This window comes from Lissotriton helveticus, chromosome 3_1 (genome assembly GCF_964261635.1).
Source record: "Lissotriton helveticus chromosome 3_1, aLisHel1.1, whole genome shotgun sequence".
Classification (NCBI taxonomy): domain Eukaryota; kingdom Metazoa; phylum Chordata; class Amphibia; order Caudata; family Salamandridae; genus Lissotriton; species Lissotriton helveticus.
Genome location: NC_136061.1, coordinates 1,495,363,364 through 1,495,387,149, shown reverse-complemented (window position 1 = coordinate 1,495,387,149; position 23,786 = coordinate 1,495,363,364).

The following is a 23,786-nucleotide window of genomic DNA, read 5'->3' as shown; positions in this document are numbered from 1 at the left end:
CAAAAATGTTGTAATCGCAAGAAAAAACATCCCTGGAATTGGAAGCCTCAAGGACAAAATATAACCCCTAAGTGACCTAAATCTAACAGTGCTCGTGACGTAGCTAGACCTACTGCCACCCAGACGTGGACCTTAATTTGTCTCCCGGTGCAGCTAAGAGCAGGGGGGATGGCGGCCGCCGATGGACTACTTGTTCATGGGGGCTGGCGTCTGACAGACACCTTGTTATCGGGGGTGGAGGGATGGTGGTAGCCGACAGACACAACTTGCTCACCTGCGTCACCCCCAAACACAGGGCTGCCCAGGGCTGACCGCACCCACCCCCCCAACTACGCCACTGAACAGTGGCCTGTTTTCATGCGACTAGGCCTAATAAAATTCTTAACATCAAAGTTTGATTCCTAATCACGAAAGAAGCAGTGACCACTCTTAGACTTCAGGTCTAAGTTTACTTTTGTGAATCAGGGCTCTTAACATTGATATCCAATCACTACAGGGCTTCATTATGCATAACATGTCAGAGAAAGCCATAACCTAGCAGGCCTCATGCTGAGCAATTTGTATATCTCTCCAAGAACTCTCTATAATAATCTCCCCACTCCAAGAAATTAGGGATGTCTCCTTGCAAAAAACCCTCACTGACATATGTATGGTGGGTGATCTGAATGCTAAGCTGTAGCAATTTAAAGTGATAGAGAGCAAGAAAATACTTGGAGTTTTGATTTCCAGTAAAAGAGAAGATGCTCACGGAAAACAACATTTAATCGCACTGCTGAAATTAAGATGTGCTATACTAAAGAGGGGGCAAATGAAAAGAGATATCTGGGGTGTAATGCAGGTCACAGATTGCACATTTCTTCAGCAGGTACGAAATGGGCGTATTGTATCCAACAGTTCAACCTTACTCCATATGTTAATCTATTCACATTGAAATTAACTTCAACACAGAAGGTACACACATTTTTCAAAAGAGCCTGATATCTGCTGCCTGTTCCCTAGGCATTCAAACCTGTGAATACTACAATCTTCCACTGTGCACAAGCAAAGAAACAGTTCAAAGAGAAAGTAAATTCGTTTTGTTTTGTTCAAGATATAAACAATTGTGCCTCCATTAAAAAATTTCTATACATAGAAAATGCTGCTTTAAAAACCAAAACAAAACCATATCCACTAAATACTTTTTTAATGTGTTTTATTGATTTTCATAGGCATGATAATAGTATAAGTGGCAGGTATAATTGTAAGCATAACATTTTTTTCCCAGCGAGACATGTATAGGATATCAGCTCAATATGTCATTACAGCCGTCGTCACATACTAGTGCTCTGAGTCAACGTGATAAACACATAAACAATTATTCAAAATCTAATAGAACTGTGAAGTCTGCTTAGAGTAGGAATGCGACGGAGTGTGTAGCATGAGCGGGGTCTTGTCCCACAATTACCCCAGCACATAGACTAAGACGGATCTGCACCCACCTCTCCCCACCGCCTTGAGACCCTAACAGGTGAGTAGTTGCGCTTTACCAACCACTGATTGATTGATTGGGTGTGCTGGAGAAACTGTGCAGTCGTACTGCACAGGGCGGGAGGCCCGCAAATTGTGATGGTGATGTTAGTTCGAACATGTAATAGGGTAGTATGGCTCATTGGGGGTGTGCATCATTTTTGTCATCAACATGAAGCAAGAATGTTTTCCAGTATTTCCTATAAGTTCTTGTGTAGCCACACATGCAGAAGAGTTGCAGGGTGTTGGTATTTGCCTGCACCCACGTCATTAGTGTGGGCAGCCATCACTTGAGGAGCTGGTGCTTTCCATGCCATGGCTATCTGCCTTTTAAATAGGACTAAGGCAAGATCTATGGATTTGCGGAGGTGTCTGGCACCTTTTGCGTGGGTGCATAGCTCTAATAAGGAGGAGTCAGGCATGGGCTCAAGAGTGTGTTCCTTAGGTTCATTCGCTGTAGCAGTGGCCATTTGCCACACTGGTTGTAGTGTTGGGCAATCCCAAACCATGTGGTAGAATCCAGCGTCCAAATGTTTGCAGCAGGGTCATTATGGGGACAGGGATGGATACATACGTGTGATGCACTGGGGGAGGGGTAGACGTGGTGTACATAATTGAATTGTGTGAAGTGAAATCTAGGGTTTCAGAATACATCCTTCAACAATTGGAGGACTCAGGACCAAGATTTATTAGTTAGGGGTTGAAGTAGTACAGCATCCCATCTGGGCGCATGCTCCCACAGCACAGTATGGCAGGGTTGAATTGAGGAAACTGTAGAGAGTGATAATCGCTTAGCATGAGCTATCAGAAGTCAGGAGCGTGTGCAGTGAAGCGAACGTGGGAGGTTCTGTGTTGCCACCACCCCAGGCAGCTCATAGTCCATGTTGTATCATGTGTAATGTTAAGAACTGGTCAGCTCCTATTCAATAAGTGGAAATGACGACGTCCTGAAAAGACATGATGGAGCCCTTGTTATAGAGTTCCCCCAATTTTTCTACTCCTGCTTTATTTCAGGAGGCCAAGTCATGATGCCTCGCCATATCATGCAGCTGGGACAGGTCCCAAATTACTATGAACAATGAGTATGGGACATGAGATCTCTTGGCATGTACAAATCTGCACCAGCAGGTGCGGGCCACAGCCATGTGACATGTTTCCAGATTGTATTGTATTGTAATTGCACTTATATAGGGCTTAGTACCCCTGACGAGGCGTCAAAGCGCTTTTTCGGCGAGTAGCACGCTACTCCGGAACCCATACAGGATTAGTGTTGAATTAGTATAGTGAAATATGAAAGTAATTTAAGTGGTGGAAAGGTTAGTCAGTTATTTGGATTCAGAAGGATAGCAGAAGGATAGAAGAGGAATAAAGGTTTGGATTTATATAGCGCTTGTTACTACCCCTGAAAGGGGTGTTGAAGCGCTTTGTTTGGCGAGTAGCACCCTATGCCAGAACTCCATAAAGGATTAGTGGTGAATTGGCATGGTGAAATATGAAAATCATTTGAGTGGTGGATATTAGTCAGTTATTGGGAGTAAGAAGGATATCGGAGGGATAGAAAGGGAAGAAAGGTTTGCATTCATAGAGCACCTGTTACCCCTGATGAGTGTTGAAGCCCTTTTCTGGTGAGTGGCATGCTACTCTGAAACCCATAAAGTATTAGTGTTGAAAATTAGTATAGTGAAATATGTAGTAATTCGAGTGGTGGATATGTTATTCAGTTATTTGGATAGAGAAGGGTAGGCGGCGGGATAGAAGAGGGATGGAGGTTTGTATTTATATAGCGCTTGCTACCCCTGATGGGGTTTTGAAGCGCTTTTTTAGGCGAGTAGCACACTACTCTAGAACTCATAAGGATTAGTGTTGAATTAGTATTAGTAAACTATGAAAGTAATTTGAGTGGTGGATATTTTAGTCAGTTATTTGGATTGAGAAGGGTTGGGGAGGGATTGAAAGGGAAAAACGTTTGCATTTATATAGCGCTTGTAACCCTAATGGGGTGTTGAAGAGCTTTATTGGTGAGTGGCACGTTACCCTGGTACCCATAAAAGATTAGTGGTGAATTAGTATAGTGGAATATGAAATTTGAGAAATGAACATGTTAGTCGATTATTTTGATTGAAATGGATAGTTGAGGGATAGAAGACTGAAGGATTTCGTTTTTTATGGTGGGGAAGGTCATAACAGTAGGATGGGGGTGGGCCTTTTAGACTGACAACCACGTGTAGATTCTCAGGGTGCCCATGATTCACAGATGGATACCAGTTGAGGGCATGTGTTATATGTGTAAGTAGGCCAGCAGCCATTGTAATTGTGCCACCGCGTTATAAAGCTCAAAGTTGGTCATGCCAAGGCCACCTTCAGTCAGTGGGCACTGTATGGTGGTGAGCGCAACTCAGAAGTGTCCCTCACTCAATATCACTTTGAGCAATAATCTGTGTAGTTTGCGTAAGAAGTTCCAAGGAAGCACTATTGGGAGCACGGCAAGGAAATGAAGTAAACGGAGGGGCACCAACATTTTGGATATCTCCACATGGCCCAGCTGGCATAGGGGCAGAAACCACCAAAAGGGCATGGACCGACAAATCGAGCCTATAAGGTTGCCCTCACTGATGTCTTTCTCTAAGTGACGCAACTGAACATCCATGTATTTAAAGTCCTGTACCACCACTGGAGATGAACTCTCAGGGGGTCATGACGAGCAAAGTGGGGCTCTGCACCTTAGGGAACATGCATTGTTTGGGAAAGTTCACACGAAGCCCGGATATGTTCCCAAAGTCATCCAGCAGACACATAAGACCTGGAAGAGAGGCCTCTACATCACAAAGATAGACGAGGGGGTCATACGCCTAAAGCAATATGAAGTGATGGACACCCACCTCTGGGATGCCCCCAGGCCTGGACTGGCCATAGCGGGCACCGGGCAATCCCCCGGTGCGCCGCAAGGGTGGGGGGCGGTTTTGAGCCCCTGGGGGCCGATTTTGTTAGAGGGACGTTTTTGCAGCATAGCTGCAAGATCGGCCCTGCAACACAATCGGCCAAAAAAACGGCCCTAGCAAAGCACTCGGCGGCACCTCCAACCCTGGTGCCTCTTTGAATAACGAGGCTGTAGTAGATCAGCTGGTCAGTCTTGGCCCATGCAAGCAGAATGTCATACAGCATCCAAACCCATCCCAAGAAACCCAGACCAAACCCCATGGACTCAAGGGAGAGAAGGAGAAAGTCCCAGTTCAGTGTGTTGAACACCTTCTTGATGTCCAACAACACAGCCATTTGACTGTAAACGCTGGCAGGAGTGTCATACATGAGGCGTGAAAGGTGATGAAAGTGAGAAGTTAGCCTGGTATATGCTATCCACTAATTAAAGTGGACACCTTGCAAAAGTCTTAACGACCCTTATGATGTATGAGGTCAAAGATACCCTTTAGAAAGCTATCCTAGTGGTAGCTGTGGAGAGCAGCCTTCAGGCTTAATCTTGAAGGAATGTAAAGCAGCTTGTTTTACCAGAATATCACCTCCTATATTGACTAAATGAAAGGAGAACCACACAGTAGTTATATAAAAATATGCATTTTATTAATATAATATAAGACTCTCTGGTATCCTCTACACGAGGATAGAACACAACGCACACAATACGAGATTGATAGAGCAGTTGTAAGTAGCACAATACACAGTGGGCTCCAGGGGGAAACCAAACCATATACTAAAATAGTGGTATAACAATCACGACTTCGGACAAGACAAGGTCTAAAGCATGCACAATCGCTGGGACCCCAAGGAACTACGCAAGGTGAGTAGATAGGGATCCCACGGAGGACGGGTGCAGTGTGCTAACATGACCGCGGGCTCAAAACAATTCTATGGGGAAGTCGTAGCTTCACTTTTAAGGTTTAAGGACCCTTCTAGGAGGACTTAGAGCAGACCCTTTGGAACTTAAGGGGTTGGAGAGCTACCTTACCCGTGGATACCATAGTACCTGAGTAACCTTTCCCAGAGGAGCAGGGTGCATAGGTCTGGAGTGGTGTCAGAAACCGCGGTCGTTCTCAATAGAGGGCTGCGAAGAAGTACTGCTTCCGTGAAGGTGAAAAGGGTCTGGAGGAATCCAAGCCTAGATTCTGGAAGGAAGCAACCTGAAAGCAGAGGGAACAGAGTCTGGGTCACTACAGAGTGACCAGGGGCTCGGTAGATGGCTGCCACCGATGTCGGGTGCTTCAGGTGCGAAGATAGGATGCTTGACTCTGCAGCCACGAGGATCAGGAGACGTGGATGACAACCAGGAGCAGGAGGTGAGCTGTCCCATGAACGATGTCGAGGGCTGAGGGGTTGGTGTCCGGCTGGAACACCAACAAGCCTTGGCAAAAGCAACCCATGCAGGAAGGTCAAGCAGTTTACGGTGTGGACCAGCAAGGTCCAGGGGACTCACCAAGCAAGGGGGAGTCAGGGCACATCTGGAGCAACAAGGAAAGCCCAATAGAAATCAAGATGACCCTCGGGAGGACCCACAGGCCGAGTGACCAGGAGTCACGAGAGGACCTCAAGCAACATTGCAAAGTACCAGCCCACGGGGCACTCGGTGCAAGGAGGCCGAAGTTCTTTGGTGCAAGTACTGCTCATGGTCAGAACTAAACGGAGTCTAATGCACAAGCTTGGGAATCTCCAACAAGCAAATGCAACTTCAAATGGGCGAGGTACACAGGGGTTCGGGTTATGCAGTCCCCACAAGGGATAATGGCCTCAAACTTGCTGAGAGGGCAGATCAACCTCAAAGACCTTCGAAAACCCACCTCATGTGTTGCTGAAATCTTTGGAGTCAGCAGGAGCAGCAGACCGGTCAGTTGCATTAAGGTGCCTGCAAATGCAGAGGAGTGACTCCTTCACTCCAAGGAATATTCTTTGGTTGTCCTTAGTGCACCACAGGTTCTGCACGGAGCCTGTATGGAGCGAGGGCACAGACAAAGCTTTGGAGGGAGAGGGGGACAAAGTTGGGCCCAGTAAATGTCCAGCAAAGTCCAGGCAGCCCAGACGGCCAGGTAAGCCCTTTTGTACCCACTGGAGGGGGCTAGACAGATTTGGGGGACCCTCCTAGGGGAGGGTCACGATAGAGGGATGGTTACACTCATCTCCTTTGTCCAGTTTCATGCCAGAGCAGGAGCCAATGGCTCTCAGAACTGGTTTGAGCTGGACTATGCACAGGGACAGCAAATGTGCCCCAAGTGCAGATTTTCAGGCACTCACAGACTGCACCCACCCAGCCCCAATACACTAAATCCTGTCTGGGAGGTAGTCACACCTCCCTGTGATAGGAGGCCTATTGTGCCTCCTTCCTCTGCTCGAGCTTGGCTCAGCAGCAGGAGCTCAGAAATGTGTCTCTGGACGGCAGCATCCATTTTGTGTTAACCGGGTCGAGAAGGCTGGCATCGGATAGACCAGTGACCCCACGAAGCTCGCTTCAGAAGGGTGAAATCATACCTTCCACAACGGTTACTGGTGTGTAGGAATGATTCCAAAGTGTTTGATAACAAACACAATATGTTTCTATGCAGCAGTTTTTGAGATAGCATTTACCACGAGGTTATAATGCACCTCTACATATAGGTCTGGCTGAGTCACAGACAACCCGGGAGAATGGTCTCCAAAGGCTGCAGAGAGGCTCTGCTCATGAAGGGGAACCCTCTCTCTAGAAACCCAGGACCCTGCCTCAGGTATGATAAGGCCTGCTATGGGGTGACTAATACGTTTCAAGGGTAGTGTCCTATAGATATAGTGAACCTATATCTAAAGTAAGTGATGGAAGCACCAACTTACACAGGTTGCAGTAGCAGACCTGTAGTTCCATTTTGCATGGCCTCTCATGGGTGGCTTAATACATGCTTCAGCCCATGGGAGGCCCCTGGGGTACCTTTGCCCTAGGTACATGGGTACCATAAACTAGGGACTGACAAGAGTACCCCAGTATCCAATCTGGAGTGTACCAAAGTGCATGTAACATTTTAAAGGAGAAAGCAGATAGAATGGGGTCCTGATTAGCAGGATCCCAGTCAGACTAGTCAAAAACAGTGAAACATCAAGCAAAAAGTGGGGGTAACCATAGGAAGCAGATCCTACTTTCCTACAATGAATGTTTGTGAAAGTGCTTCGTTCCGGTATGAATCCCAATTGGTCGACATAGATAAGAGTGCTAATTATTGAGAGGAGGTGGTTCGCCAGTACTCTGCCCAGGATCCTACAATCGAGATTCAGCAATGAATTTAAATAGTAAGAGCAGAAATCAAGTGGGTCCCTGCTTGGTTTAGGAAGGACCACGATCAGGGCCTCAGGGTTTGAGACCAGAAGGCGTCCCACCGTTTGGCCTCAGTGAAAATGTCCAGCAAGTTTTGAGTGGTATGAGTGGGAAAGGTTGCATAATATTCGATCGGCAGCCCTTCGGTACCCGATGTCTTTTTGTGGACAATTTGCACTATGACAGCACGTACGGGTTCATTCAACTAGGCCCATTGCAAAGGGTTGAGCTTTACCATTGGCAGGTTGCAGAAGAAGGTATAAGCACGCTCCTGGAGTTGGGGGCACTGTCACTGCATACATCTTCTGGTAGTATTTGTAAAAGTGAGAGTTACTGGCTGGCTGAGAGGTGATGATTATACCATCATACAGGTGGAGCACTCTAGTCGGAGCGCTTAGTTGATCCTCCTTTACGAGCTACACCAGTAGCTTCTCTGAATGATCCTCCTCAGCATGTTGCAGGGCTGTGTGGCTTTTGTACTCATGCTTGCCCAGGAGAGCTTCAGCTTCGGCTTGCTGAATGCATAGCTGATGGAGTTGGTCAGCAGTCGCAGTGCAAGTGGCCACCCTCATCTCCAGGGATTGTTACTCTTGTTCAATGGTAGTTAACTCGCCCACCTAGCGACATGGTATCCCCAAAGTGGATGCCAAGCAGTGGCAGTGTAAAAGACAACTTTGTATGCAGCCCACTATAGAGTGCTCAAGGCTGTGCCCTTGTTAGGCTATAACAATTGTGTGATGCACTACGCCAACTCCTCTTGGATTGGGAAGTAGGATAGTGCCTCCATTTGCAACCTCCGTGTGGGTACATTGGGGCGTTGTCTGCTCTACCTGAAGGTAGCCAGTAATGGGCAGTGGTCTGATGTGAAGCATGCCAAGTACTTCGCTTGAGTTATCAGTAGGCTCAGTTGGTCTGTGCAAAGGACAAGGTCAATCCTAGTGTACAAGTCATGAACCTGGGAGTAAAATGAGTATTTCCGGTGGGTGGGGCGACCAAGCCACCAGAAGTTGTGTTAGCCTTGGTTTTTGGTCCATGTGCGAAAATGATTTGTGGTATGGACCATGTAGCAACATGCAGGGGAGGGGAGAAATGGTCAAGAGCTACGTCCAGCATGCAGCTAAAGTCACCTCCCCAAGGTCCCACGTGTAGGGGATCTCAGAAGAGCGCTGGGGTAAGTGTGTCCAAGAGACCTGAATGATTATCGTTGGGGACATGTACTGCTACCAATGTGAGGGGAGTGCCATCAAGTTGGCCCTCCAAGATCACAAACCGACTATCTGTGTCTACTCTGTGTGTGTTCACTACAAATGGGACACCAGGTGTGATCCAAAGAAACAACCCCTGGCATAAGCTGACAAGGATGTACCATATACTTGCCGCCTCTATTTCGTGAAAACCATTTGCAGATCCGCTGGAGTGAGAAGGGTTTCTTGTAGCATGGCAATGTGCTTATGGAGACTTTTAAGATATGCATACACATGGTAGTGTTTAGCAGGGGTAGACATTCCACGCACATTCCACCTAAAGATGTTATACTGTGGGGTGTGAGAGTCAGTCATGGATCCCATTCTGCAAGTTATCAGTGGGGTGTATAGTGGAGTATATGGCAACCCCTGCCCTGTGAAGGTGTGCCCCAGTGCTAGAGAGGCCACCAAGGGCAAAGGAGGGTGTCCTCTGGGAACACCTGTGTGCATAGCAGTCTTTTCAGCAGACTCAAATAAAACCATATTGCATACATGAACAGTAGCTATGTGTAAGGAGTGCATTCCTCCCGTGGACAGTGGTCACATATATCCCTGTCCAGAAATCCACCACTGTAAAATAGAAGCAATAACAATAATGAAAAATGGGGGCGCTGGGGAGCCTGAAGCAAGATGGCTGCACATTAGTGCAGTTCCACCAGCCAGGCGTGCAATATCCGCCTAAAATCCGCCCATCCAGTGTCCAAACACTTTAAACTGTGCCTTTGACGATGTTCTGAATTGCTGTATTGACCGTATTGCTGTGAAGTTCTGGGATCTGGCTGTTTATCCTCATGAAATTGATCCCGTGGTGTCTGTGGAAAAGGCTGCACGGCACTGGGCCTCCGACTGAGCCGTCCCTGTGGAGCCCTGGGAGTGCTGACATGGCTGCGCACCCCCCTCAAGGTGAGCAATCCGGGGGGGGTCCTGCCCAAGGTGCGATCCTGGCGGCGCAGGCACTGTAGACACCTGGCCTGTGGCGAGTCCCGGCTCCGGTGTGGATTGGGCTCTCGGCACTGACAGCTGGCCGGGCTTCCTGGTGCTGGCTGATGGCGGGGATGCGCAATACAGCTGCTGCTGCTGTGTGATCAAGTGGGCCCGCCAACCCCCATAACACTGCCTGAAATACTATTAATTATGCGTTGCAGCAGGTACGGCGGTCTCCAACCAACACTTTAAAACTAGCTGCATTACGACAGCAGAAAACACAAATGAAGCAAGCAATATGGGAGGCCAGGAGAGATAATGAGGATTCTCTGTGGGTGAAACTGCATGCGGACAACAAGCAGAATGACAGTGCAAGGTTCTGGGAGACAATAAAAAGATTTACCTGCCCAACACACAAGGGTTTGTCTTCTAACATATCCGAGGAGGATTGGGCTACCTACCTTGGAAATCACTTTCACCAAGAAAAAATCTTATCGCACACAGGAACTAGTACAGAGACAACACAGTTGGCTACCACTATTAAGCATCAACCCAATGAGGAAAAAGCAACAGCACAGGAATGGAACGAAGGAGAACTGCCGGGAGTTATACCCTTAAACGATCACCTTAAAATAATTAAAGGCTACATTAAGCAGGGAAGACAAGAAGGGGCTCCGGGCCCCAATGGAATACCACATGTGCTTTACAAACAAGATGCAGATTATTGGGCAAAAGCACTGAGCCCTCTGTTCATGGAAATAAGGCGGACAGGCCTACTACCTCCGTCCTGGCGGGCTTCGATAATTTCGCCAATTTATAAGTGAGGAGATAAGACTCTGCCTAGGAACTATCGCTTAGTTGCCCTTTTGGACAATGAGGCAACATTATTTGCAGGCACTCTGCTGGACGAACTGCAACTTTGGGCCGAAGACAATTCGATTATTCCCCTAAACCAAACTAGCTTCTCCAAATCTGTTGGAACTGTAACAAACATAACAACCATGGCCCTGCTAATCGATAAGGCAGAGACTACAAAAATGCTGTTATACTTGTGCTTTATCGATTACCGGGCTGCTTTTGATTACGTCAATCGCAACAGACTGTGGTTAAAATTGTCCAGCTGGGGCATACTCCAGGCTTTGCTAAATCTGCTAATCAATCTGCATACTCAGACCTGGGTTAAAAGTAAAGTTGGGGGACGGGTAAACTTTATCAAGAAAGATGTTATGTTATGTTATTTATATTTTTATAGCGCACTGATACCCCACAATGAAAGGCCTCAAGCAAGGCAGAGTGCTGGCCCGACCCTATTTAATCTGTTTCTTGGAGACCTTATCCTGCTACTAAATGCCAGCAATTCACATTCTTCAAAGGTCTGGAACCTAGTATTACCATGTCTACTTTATACTGACAAACTAGTTCTGTTTAGCCAAACGAAGGTGGGTTTACAGCATCTTCTTAACACTACATTTGATTACTCCATGGGAAATAATGCGAATATTAACTTGTAGAAAAACAAAACCATGACTATCAAAAAGAATTCTGTCTGGTTTTGGGGTAAGACCCGCATAGACTCAGCAATAGAGTAGGACCTGGAGGTGACCATCGAAAAAGGTGGGCATTTCGCAGCCCAAAGCGAGCCAGTCAAAAGGAAGGGAACAGCCCTAGCAGTCTCGATGAGAAATCTTAACTCTAAACTGAACTGCCCCTCACTTGCCACACTGGTTGAAGTAATACGGGCACAACTCCTACCTACAATAACTTAAGGGAGTGAGGCACAGAGGTTAAGGAACTCCAAGCTTTTGGATGGTGTTGTCGCAAACGTGCATAGAATAATCTTTGGTCTACCATTAAGAGTCTCTCCAGCACAGATTAGGCTAAAGTTTGGTGTTCAAAAACAGACCCATGCAAGACAAGGTGTGACAGTCATCTTTTGGGACAAAGTAAGAAAATCAAAACCAGGAACCCTAAATTGGCATTTGTGGTCAGAACTACAACAGAAAAAATCATTACAAATGGCAAAATACTTACTAGAAAGTTTAACCACCCTGGGTCTCATCGAGCTTTGGAAAACACCTATAAGTCACTGCCTTCTCAAAAAATGAACAAAGAAAACATTAAAGAGTCAATCCTGGATCGAAGACAAGGCAGCCCTATCCAGAAGGTCGCACGGCTGGATGATCTTGAGCTCCTATTCCTCCCTTCCTGCCCAAAAATACGTAGTCCTGGGGTTTGCCAAATCTACACAAATTCAATTCCTAAAGTGCTGACTTGGCCTGCTACCATGCATAAAGCACTTTGCGCACTGGCTGAAAAACCAATCCGATTCCATCTGTCGCCTGTGCGGTGCAGTGCATGAAGACATGCTGCACCTTCTCTGTATGTGCGAAGAACTAACAGAGGAACGGAAACAGCTTTTAAAGACACTTTTTATTCAGAAAGGTATCTGCACAGGGAGGCAGGCTCTGCTGGCATGCTTTGCACCTGAGGACACACAGCTGAACTGCAGTCTGGTAATGTGGAGAAGAGAATGCCACAATATCGAGATGCTGATCTCTGGCCACCAACTTCGGATAGAACAACAATATATCTGACAGGAAAAAAGATGGACGCTGCTAAACAAATGTTTATTTTACAAATGTATTGGAAAGACCAATCGGCTTGCAATGATTTTAACTGATTTTTAGTAAACTGTTTTACACTATTTTAAACATTGTAATTTATAATTGAAGCATTATGAGATGCTCTGTAGCAATGGTTTTAAGTAACTGTGCAAAATAAAATTCCCTACTTGACTGCCTGACACAAGCTCCACTCCTGGCTAACTTCCCCAGGAGCAGGGATTTGGGTCAGAGGCGCAGACGAGCACCTGACTGCTGACTGCGTTCTGCTGGGCCTGAAGTGGATTATGGTCGCGGTGCGGGCTGCTGGTCTGGGCTGCCTAGGGCCGAAAGACTGGAGGTGCAGCGCACCGGTGGATGCTGCTGAGGAGGGTACTGGCGGGCCTGCCGCCTCCCACATCATTGTCTGTGACAAGTGTGGCACCTGGCTTACCTCGCTGGGTGCCGCGATCCAGATGGAGGCACGGACGGGTGCTGAACTCCCGTCAGTGCTCTGCAGGACCTGGTGACGCCTCGTGCGGTCAGGCATACCGGGGCAGCTGAGAGGTGAGGTCCCGGCTTGGAGCTGCGCATTCGTTTGCGGGGCTTGCCCATTTAGCCGGCAAAAATAACTGTGAAGAAGTAGTCTGAAACACCTTCCCTATCTGGATAAATGTCCTGGTAATGTGCATGGGTCGCGCGCTTATGTGTGCAGGCCCAGGAGTGTGAACAGCCATAGTGGCCACTGGCGAACCTGTGGCCTGAGTACATGCCCACAGTGGCCTTTCCTTCGCTGTTACCCGCGGTCTTCTGAACTAAGGGGTGTGCAGCTATTACAGACAGGCATCTACAAGTTTTCTGTCAACAGCACGTAATACCTTGGCCACACAATGGGCAAACCTGAGAAGGGCCAACCACGCCTCACATTCAAATCCAAGAAAGCATGGAGATCGAGTCAGGAGGACCAACGTGATTCCGAACCTGAGCTTGACCACAGGGGTTCCTCGCAGCTCACTGCAACACTACAGGCCATGCAGCAGAGCCTGTGCTCCATTGACTGTAAAATAGACACCTTAAGTCAGCGCATGGACACAATGGCGGCAAAATTAGACAAGCAAGCCTCTAGAATCTCCGAATCCGATGCAGCGGATTTCCACGATGGAAGATGACATCCAAGCCACCTCAAGCAAATATTCTGCGATGGAAAAACTACTTAACATTATCGATACCAAGAATGAGAACTTGGAAGCACACTCACGGTGAAGTAATGTGCGAATAATGGGCATCCCAGAAACTACAAAAACTGTCAGGATGGAGATATATATAGAACACATGCTCGCTGACCATTTCAGATGGGAAAATCTCTCTTCCCTTCTGGTGGTGGAGCGCGCCCATCGATTGCTGGTGGCGAGACTGCCCCCGGTCATTGCCAAACTGCTAAATTACCGAGACCGCAACAGGATTCTTCGTATGGCCCATGAGAAACCAGAGCTCAACTACCAGGGCTTTCAGCCCGCCTTTTATCCAGATTTCACGGCAATGGTGCAGGCAGCCAGGAGGGAGTACGTGATGGTGAAGAAGCAGATAAAAAACGAACATCACCTACGCTATGCTATATTCGGCCAAACTTCACATCGACTATGAAGGACGTAAGGAAATATATACCACCCAAAAGCAACATGGGAATTTCTAAAAAGGATCACAAAGGCAAAACGTGCACAGGGGTCCCAGGATGCAGGGCACTTGGACTAACCAGTTTTTTGGAATCCATGCCAACAAGTAGGCAATGTCGATCTGCGCTACACGGGAGCCAATTGAACTTCTCAACAGCATGAACCTGGAGGAATAAAGTAAATCCCACGGACACTGCTGTCTAACTCGTCTGGCCACCTCTGTAATGAGGATGTCTGGGCTCCTGAGGACCCCCTGAGGGGAGATCCCCATCTACCTCGATGAGTACCGTTTGTTGTTGGGATTGTGTTTTTTTGGGGGGTTTATGGCTTCAGCATGTTTGGGATGCTGTTGTGGTTGGGACAGAATGGAGGTGGGGTTGGGTACTGGGACCGTTGCACTTGGCTTGCTGTTGCTTATGTTGCTCCTTTTCTATTGTCATCCGAATCCTCCTCATGATGCCGCACTGGGTTGTTTAGCTAGGTGACATGGAGGGCATAAGAACGTGAAGCTTTCATTTCTGACCTAGAATGTGCGTGGACTGAACACCCCCAAAAAAATCAGGCAGGTAATTACTCACTTAGATAGGCACAATATTGCAGTCGCATTGCTTCAAGAAACCCAATTGAACACCCACACTGACTCCAGGGTGGGCTCCCACTGAGCAGGGTTCAGACTTCTCATATGCAAGAGGAAAACTCACACTAATAAAACTTTTACAGCAATATAGTCCACTTTCGATGAAAATGCCAACTACGCCTTGGTCCTGGGGAAATTGCACGGTACACTTGTCACTTTAGTCAATGTTTATTGTCCTGATACGGACGAACCCGGGCTCTTTGCAGGCATACTCAAAGTGTTGAGATATTGGCTGGACTCAGAGATTATATGGGGTGGAGACCTAAACACACACCTAGACCCCTACAAAGAAAAATCCAGTCAAAAAGACGGACACTCCCCTAAGGCGGCTCATGTTATAAAAGGTGGGATGCTTGAATTTGACCATGTCGCATAATCTGCGCTCGATATTTGCCATGTACCATCTCCTGGACCCAGAGCTCCAGGCTGTTGCAGACATGCTAGACACTGCCAAAGCATTTGATTCTAATGAGTAGAGCTACATGTTTAGTATATTACGAAGAATGGTGATACCCAAGTTCTTTTGCAGATGGGTTTGACTGCTGTATAGAGACCCAACGGCGAGACTACATCTGGGCGGCTTGACACTCGAGCCCATACGTATCTTCACAGTGATAAGGCAGAGCTGCCACCTCTCCCCCTTATTGTTTGCCCTGGTACTCGAGCCACTGGCTTGCATCATTAGACAGCGACATAGAGAGTCAGCACTGCATTTCACATTGCAACCCATAGGAATTTCTCTGTGTACCGACGATATGGTGCTATTCATCAGAGACCCTCAGCGCCACCAGGTACCGCTGCTCCATGAATACACCAGGTTCGGGCGTTTCTTCGGGCTCACAATAAATTGGGGTAAATCTCTCATATTATCTTTAACTGAGCGCACAAACCCGCATGACTTGGAATTCCCACTCACCTGTTCCACGGACCCAGTAAAATATCTGGGTGTGTGGGTCTTCTGGGATCCAGAGCTGGTAATGAGGGAAAACTATGGTAAAGCTTATACGAAACTGGAACAGTTAGTATCCAGCTGGATTAAACTGCCACTGTCCCTTGCTAATCGAATCGCACTGATCAAAATGATTATACTGATGCGTTTTTTATACTTGTTCTGCAATATTCCCATAACTCCGTCCAAAGAGTTTTTAAAAGATATCCGTTCTCAATTGGTAAGACGTGTGTTGGGTGGCAGGCTACCCAGAGTAGCACGGGACACACTCACTCTGGACTAAAAGAGGGGAGGTTTCAGTGTGCCAGATCTGAATCTATATTATCTATGTGCAGAGGAGCAATATGCACACTACTGGTAAGGCCATCACAAATGTATCCCGCATATAGCGGTACAAGATGAGGACACACACCAAATCCCACTACACAGCATCCTGACTCATCCTAGACACGGAACGCCCAGAGCTGAAATAAACACAATTGACTGCACGATTGCCGCTTGGCAGACCCTAGGCTGCAAAGCAGCTAAGCTTCCTCTATACTCTCCGATGCTCATACTAGCACATTATGCAGCCTTATCTGTCATGCAAGAAACAGGTGCTCTGTCCACACTAATGATTCAGAAAAGGGGGTGGTGATGAACAGAGTGTCTGAATTAAGCAGACCACTCTTACCCAGTCCAAAGATCAGGGCTTGATCCATCACCGTTATTTAGCTCACCGCCCCATCCCAGCTCAGAACCTGGCTATATGCAAATTAGTCTGTCCCTGGCCCAGTGCATCATGGGAACAGGGCAGACCAAACTACCTAGCCAATTTTTCACCAGAAAGGAGACAAGCTTCCGGGGACCGGTTTCTGCCATTTCAGGCATCATCGGCCCGGCTTGCTTGAAACCTGATGGAGCAGTGAGCAAGGGACTCATGTCTGAGTATACCCTTCCACGCTTATGGTGGACAAAATGATTCAGAAAAGGGGGTGGTGATGAACAGAGTGTCTGAATTAAGCAGACCACTCTTACCCAGTCCAAAGATCAGGGCTTGATCCATCACCGTTATTTAGCTCACTGCCCCATCCCAGCTCAGAACCTGGCTATATGCAAATTAGTCTGTCCCTGGCCCAGTGCATCATGGGAACAGGTCCTCATCGTTGCTGACTGGGCAATGAGGAGTGATACCCCCAATACCACGCTAAGGCTCATGGGGCCATCCGCACTTTGAACTTAAATATTTCAAACGCCAATTGGGCGCAACGAGCATACCATCACTTAAAACATTGATAGGTACATTACACATTGTTTTTATAAAAAAAATGTTTGAGCACTTTCACATTCCATGTGAGTACGGTGGGGATCATAGTGCATATCCTCGTCCTGAAGAAGGAGTCTTGTACTCCGAAACATGTTGACACTGTTGTTGGTTGATATACCCTAGCACGTATTTTTTCAACCAGTCTTTGCACTTTTTACTAATACCAGCCAGGGACTGAATAAAATTTTCTCTTTTCCTTAGTGCCAGGTATTTTTTAATCACTTTTTCACCTCACCTCACTCACATCACGTTAACACACTCCCTCACATAGTTCACTACCAAGTGCTCCTGCGTAGTCGTTCTGTCGTAGCACGCCGCATCCCGTAGAGGGGTGCGAAGGCCCCGATGATGAAGCATGACACCAAGGGGCCTGTTGGTGTGTGAGGGGCATTTAAAAAACACGGTGTGCTCCCCATCCTTTAGGGACCACTGAACAACCACTCTGTGGATTCTACTTTGTTTATTCATGACGCCTAGGGAGACTGAATCCACTTCTCTCTCTCTCCCCCCATTGTTGTTTTTCTAAGGCTTGGATCAACCTAAGAAATTCCGAAGCCGTGAGAGTAGGCCATAGACCGCCCCAAGCAATGTGGTCGAAGGCCTTTTCTGCATCTAAAAGTATCATTCCTTTTAGTTTCTCCCAGTCTGGTTAGCATGATCAAAGGCCATAATCGCAGTGTTGGTATGTACTGTGGTGCCTTGACCCACTATGAAGCTGTGCTGCTGTCCGGAAACAAAGCTGGCATCATAGGGGCCAGCTTGGCATCCTCATTAATAAGGGAACTAGGCCAATACGAGCTGCATTCATTAGGAGGCCTACTCTTTTTTTAAAAAAAGACGATATTGGAGATGTCTCAGGTTAAAGGAGTAGTTGCTGAAGTACCAATCTCTTGTATAACCTTGGCAGGCACGGGTATCAAGATATTCTTAAACCGTTTATAAAATTCCACGGGAATTGAGGCATCTCCAGCAGCCTTACCTGATGGTAGCGCCGACAGAGCAATAAGTAGTTCCTCCTGAGAGACTTAAGAAGTAAGCTGCAAAGAAGCCTCCTCCTGCTGGGAGGGAAGAGCTGCTCTTACTAGATACTTAGAAAGTTCCTCAGGAATTATCGGACCGGATTCAGCGTATAAGGTTTCATAGTATGTTATGAACTGATGAAGACTCACACTAGTCTTTGTATGTAGTGTATTATCCGTAACCCTATAATTGCCTTTAATGAGAGTTGGCTTTTTTGTCTGCCAATTGATATACCAGTATCTTCCCCACCTGTTCACCATATTCGTACTGCGAAGACCGGAGATTGTTATAATTCACAGCAACCTTTTCCTTTAAAGACCGACCAGCTAAAGCTCGAGCAGAAATCAGATCAGATAAGATCTGGGTTTGCCTGGGTTCAATATTTTTAACAGCAGTGGCCTGAGATTTTTCCATACTAAACAATGCCACACGAGCATCTTTAGTTGCACCCTCTCTGGCTTTACTCTTTCGCCAAATAAACTGCTGAGTGATACCTCTAATGTAAGCTTACATTGAGTCCCAGAGAGTTCAAAAGTTAGTAGAATTAACATTGTTATGAAGGAATTCTACCAAAAGCCCTTCCATATGTGTGATATACAGATTATCTGTTAATAAATATTGAGGAAAAGAAAAGAGCATCTAGATTTACTTGTTGGAGGAGTTGGAAACTATGGATGAAAGGGTTATGGTCCAATGTGATTTTAGGGCACAGCTCAATCCCCGCAGTCTGGAGAATCTGATCGTGGGCCTACATCATCTCTATCCTGGAGTACTGTCTGTGTGGGCATGAATAATAAGTGAACCCTTGAAGATCTGAATATAACGTTCTCCATATGTCACTAATGTTATATAGGCATACTAATTCTAGAATCGCTGCCCTAACTTTGGGCATTCTAACAGTAGAACTAGGGCTGGTGGAATCTATGGCATAGTTCATCACGCAGTTAAAGTCCTCCATAATTATCAACACCCCCTGTAATTCCAATAAGGTTAGAGTTAGCTCTTTGAAAATCTCTGGGTTTGTCGAAATTGCGGCCTAACAAATTAACGAAAACATATTTCACATCAGATATAGCCATCTGAGTGATTACCCACCTCCCTCTCGGGTCTGCTAAAAATCTGAGAATTGTGTGTGTGAGTGTTTTGCTCACAAGGACTGCAGGTCCTCTAATTGAAAGACTTTGTGAAGTACAGACAATAGCATGATATTTCAGTTCATTGAGAAGTCTTCTATCTTTACGGGCTAGATACGTTTCTGATAAGAATACCAAGTGTGGTTTATGTACGTTTAGCTCTTCCCGAACAAGCCGACGTTTGCTAGCAGCATTGAGACGGGGGATATTCGAACATAAGCATTTAAGTAACAGTCTTAAAGATCAAAGATTGATCACAATGTAAAGATTCTCCCTGGGAAAACGTTTTCTTTTTAGTGTCATACATCCATTTATAGATTGTATTTGTGATACTGCCCCAGTATAAAAGCAGCATAATAACTAGTTCTTGCAATACTGTTCATATACCCCTTTTGCTTTTAACCAGCCCCTTTAACCTAAACCCTCCCACCATCCCGGAACTAGGCCACCCGATTCCCACCCTGTATCCTAAGAAAAGTTTTGCCCCCCTCACTGCTGTTGCTGCCAAGATAGCTATTGAGAGCACCAGCACCCTGAGAACTGGCCCACCGCTCCAATACACTGTGAGACTCATTGCTGAGAAGGGTTTGTTTTTAGCAACAACAAAAAAGTATAGATGGTCATGAAGAAAGTAAAAAAGAAGGAAGAGAAAAGCAGAATCGTGTCAGTGATAAATTACCGGGGGAATCCCTGTGAAGACAAAAGCTAAGAGAGGATGAGCCCAGTAGTCAACAGTATCCATAAAATCAAGCCATGAATTACTATTGGCATGACCCCCCGAGTATTAATTTGTTCCCTTCATTGACCATGCTTTAGAGTATCATTTGGATAGAGAAAGGGCAAACCAGAAGGATAGTATAATTTAGTTTCTAGTTGCAACTTTGCCAAAGCCTGTCTAGCGGCATGCTCCATTTATACCAGTTGAACTTGGTCATTTTTGATCATTTTCAAGAGATCCGGTTCTTGTAGAAAGACCTGTGCTCCTACAGATTTTAAAGGATCTATAAACTGGCGCAGTTTCCATCATCTATCATCGTTTTCTTGCATAGATCAGACCTACAAAAGATAGAATACGGGCCTAATCTGATAGGGGCAGTAGGACGGGCTTTGATGGAGACTGCTTGTCCTAGGAGATTATTTCCAAAAAAGATAAGAAATGGCCAAGGGAAATGGCCGGCAGGGTTGTTGACAGCAGATAGTAATCTATGTGCTTGTTGTACTTGACGGTCCCAGTCCTAGTCGTCCAGATCTGGAAATGCACTCTTAAGTAGTTGTACAATGAATGCTCTGGGATCAGAGCCTTCTTCATTTTTGGGCATGCCAAACAGACAGATGTTGTTATGTTGTTGCCTATTCTCCAAATCCTCAACTTCACTTTGAAGAGATGTAAGCTGAATCTCGTATGCATCATAGGTCTAAGCAACCCTTGCCATGTGGTCCTCGGAATCTGATACGCGTTGTTGCAGCTCTGTAATATCGGTTGTTAATGCATCTACTTTGTTGTTTACCTCAGCAAGGGCCAGCTTGATCGCTGAGCTGTCTGCTTTAGCCTGCGAGTCATATGCCTGAGCCTCCACTCTATGAACCTGTAGTGCCTGTAAGATGGCAGCAGCAGAAGAATCTAGTGAGCCAGGAGGTGGGGCACTTAATTGAACCTCAGCCCAGGGAGTAGCTGGAAGAGTTGGAAGAGAAGAAGAAGAGCTTGATGAGTATCCAAGGTTGCTGCCTAATGCTGAGGTTGATACACGTGGCGCGCTTGAGTCTTGATGTAGCAAGGTAGGCCCAGGAGCTAGCCCTTGACCCTAAGTACGGCCAGTGAAAGAACCAGGGTCAGAGCCGAAGCCCAAACCAGAGAGTCCCGAAATCAGGGTTTTGTACTTTCCCTTTGGCGGTAACCCATTTGCAAAGTGGGCTACTAGTGATGGCCAGTTTGGTGGATACAGTATTAAGGATGCGTGCATCGCTTTCTTTATCGCTTCCTTTTTTATCGTTTCATGCGTTTTTGATGTTAAAATTGCTTCTTTTCTACCCTCTCTTCCCACTGGACAAGCAGAGCGATTGGTCTGTTGTCTGTGTGTCACCGGGGGTCGCATCGCTAGGGGTGTTTGCCGCTATGTCCTGATGATGAAGCTTTCCATCTTTGCGGGATAACTGAACACTGGTGATGTTAGAGGAGGTAGGAGATATGGAGTGCTTTGCATGTGTCTAACTTTGGAAGTATCCTGAAAGTCATCAGTCTGTACATCAGCTACAGTTCCTAAAAAATCTTTACCTAACTGCCGGTGCTCGCCGATGCCTTGTTCAGCAGGCAGAGTAGCGCGATCTACACTGTGTGTATTAGTGTGGTGTCCTGAGCTTACTTTTTGAGTAAGGACTAGCAGTGGGTCTCCTATTTGCCCACTCCCGGTTGTAGCTTGTTTAAGTAAGGCATCCCCTTTTTCTACATCTTCCAAAGGTGAACAAATAAGGACATCTTCATTCAGCTCTTCGCTGTGCGAGCCGAAGCACGGAGATTCACCATCAGAACTTAGAGAGTGAGCTTGTAACGAGCCCTGCGCCAAGGGTTATTCTGCGCACAGTGGAGAAGGGTGGATAGAAGGCGCAGCGATAGACTCCTTTGACCCGTTTATGACTGTGTCTAATAGTGCCCCCACTATTCCCCCCTTTAGAGGTGGATTTGTGGTTCCCCCAGGATATTTAAGCTTGTTCACAGTACCTGAGTGCAGAATTTTAAGAATAGGGCGCTCTACCTTGGAGGTAGAGCGATTCACAGTAGTGCAGGAGCTAGAAGAGAAAGGCACTAAGGGAAACCAAGCAAGGGGAGAGCTACATACAAAGCTCCAAAGACACTGTGTTTTTCCAGCGATCTGTCAGGGAGTTGCAGATCCAAAGAGCAGGGCTTCCCCATATTCAGGAGAAGTGTCCCTAGAGAAGTATCCCAGTGTCGCTGTTTTTATAGGACGCTGAAGGAGGCTACGCTTGATCAGTTTATTCCACAATAGCAAGCTCAGTAGCTTGTAGCAGTATTGCAGGAGAGGAGGGCAGCGCTTCTCAACAGTCAGCAGCAGCATGTGAGAGGTGTCTAATGAGCCAGGTGAGCCCAAATAAGGCTTGACGCATGGCGGCTACAGGGCTCTCAGCCTGCTGCATTCCACTCTCCCTTTACGATAAGCAGCTTCTCTTTAAACAAGTGATAACTGTGGCAGCAGAGCTCTCGGCTTACCGCTGACCACGTTCAGCCTTCCGTTTCAGCAGCGAAGTCCCGTTGAGCGTATGCCAGCAACAAGGCTCCCAACTTGCCGCGTTGGACTTTCCACTCTGCGAAACGGCGGTGTTCTTCTAAGTGGAGACCGGGGACGCACCCGCCCATCAGACCTCGTGCAAGGTGTGGAGTTCACAGAACAGCCCTCATGCTAGGGTAACCAACCGTCCGTAAATTTCACCGTCCGTAATTGGGACCTCACGTCCGTTGTCCATGAGGATCCCTCTTACGGACGCCTTTGGTCCGTAATTTTGGCCATCCCAGGGAGCAGCACTGCTCCCCTGTGAGAAGCCTTAGCCCCTTGATGCTGGTGCCTCGCACTCCTCCCCGAGCTCAAGAGCAGCCCCACCCCGCCCATTGTCACTCTGTATGCCGGCTAATTGCCACATACAGAATGACAATGGGGCAGTCTGGGCTCCTCTAAGGATTTCCCGAAAATTCCGAAATCTACGCATTCAAATTGGTGGGGGATTTATTCAAATGGACGAATTTTCGCCTGTTTTGCTATACGCAGATTTAATGTTAGCTTGGCCTGGACACACATGTAAAGTTAGAATTGCTGAATTCATTGAAATGGTGCTATTCTGTACAGAATGTTACCAGTATAGTGCGGCGACCTGTGGGAGGGGGTGGATGGATGGATGGGGTGAAAGGGTGGATGGATGAATAATGGATGGATAAGTGAAAGGGTGGATGGAGGGATGGATGAGTGAAATGATGGATGGAAGGATACATGGTGGATAGGTTTGCAAATGGTTGAATATGTTTGGATGCAGATGGGCACACAGATGGAAGGACAGAATGAAAGGTGATTGAATGATAGATAAAAGAATGATTACACCTTGTAGCACCCTTTATCTTAAGTAACATTTCCTATACATTGACTTCCACTCTTATATGAGTAATTGTCTCTGTATGATGTGTGTGTGATGCAACGTACTCCGACACCCTGCCCTACATATTTTGGATGAGTAGAACTATAAAAGAAATTAAATACACATGAGAGACGGTCTATGTGAAGATGAGGGGCACCATTGGAGGGTGGTAGCAAGGCTGGACTGGTTGGACTGGGCATCAAGTGTTTCCCTGAGAGGCTGGAAAGGGGGAGGACTGCAAAGTTCCTTGTATATCCAGTAGTTTGCAATCAACAATAAAAGCGGCCCCACTTGTATTCAGGTGTGGTTCACCATTGTCTGGTGTCTAATACCTGCTGGAGCAAGATGCAAGTTTTGAATCGTCTAAATTAGCA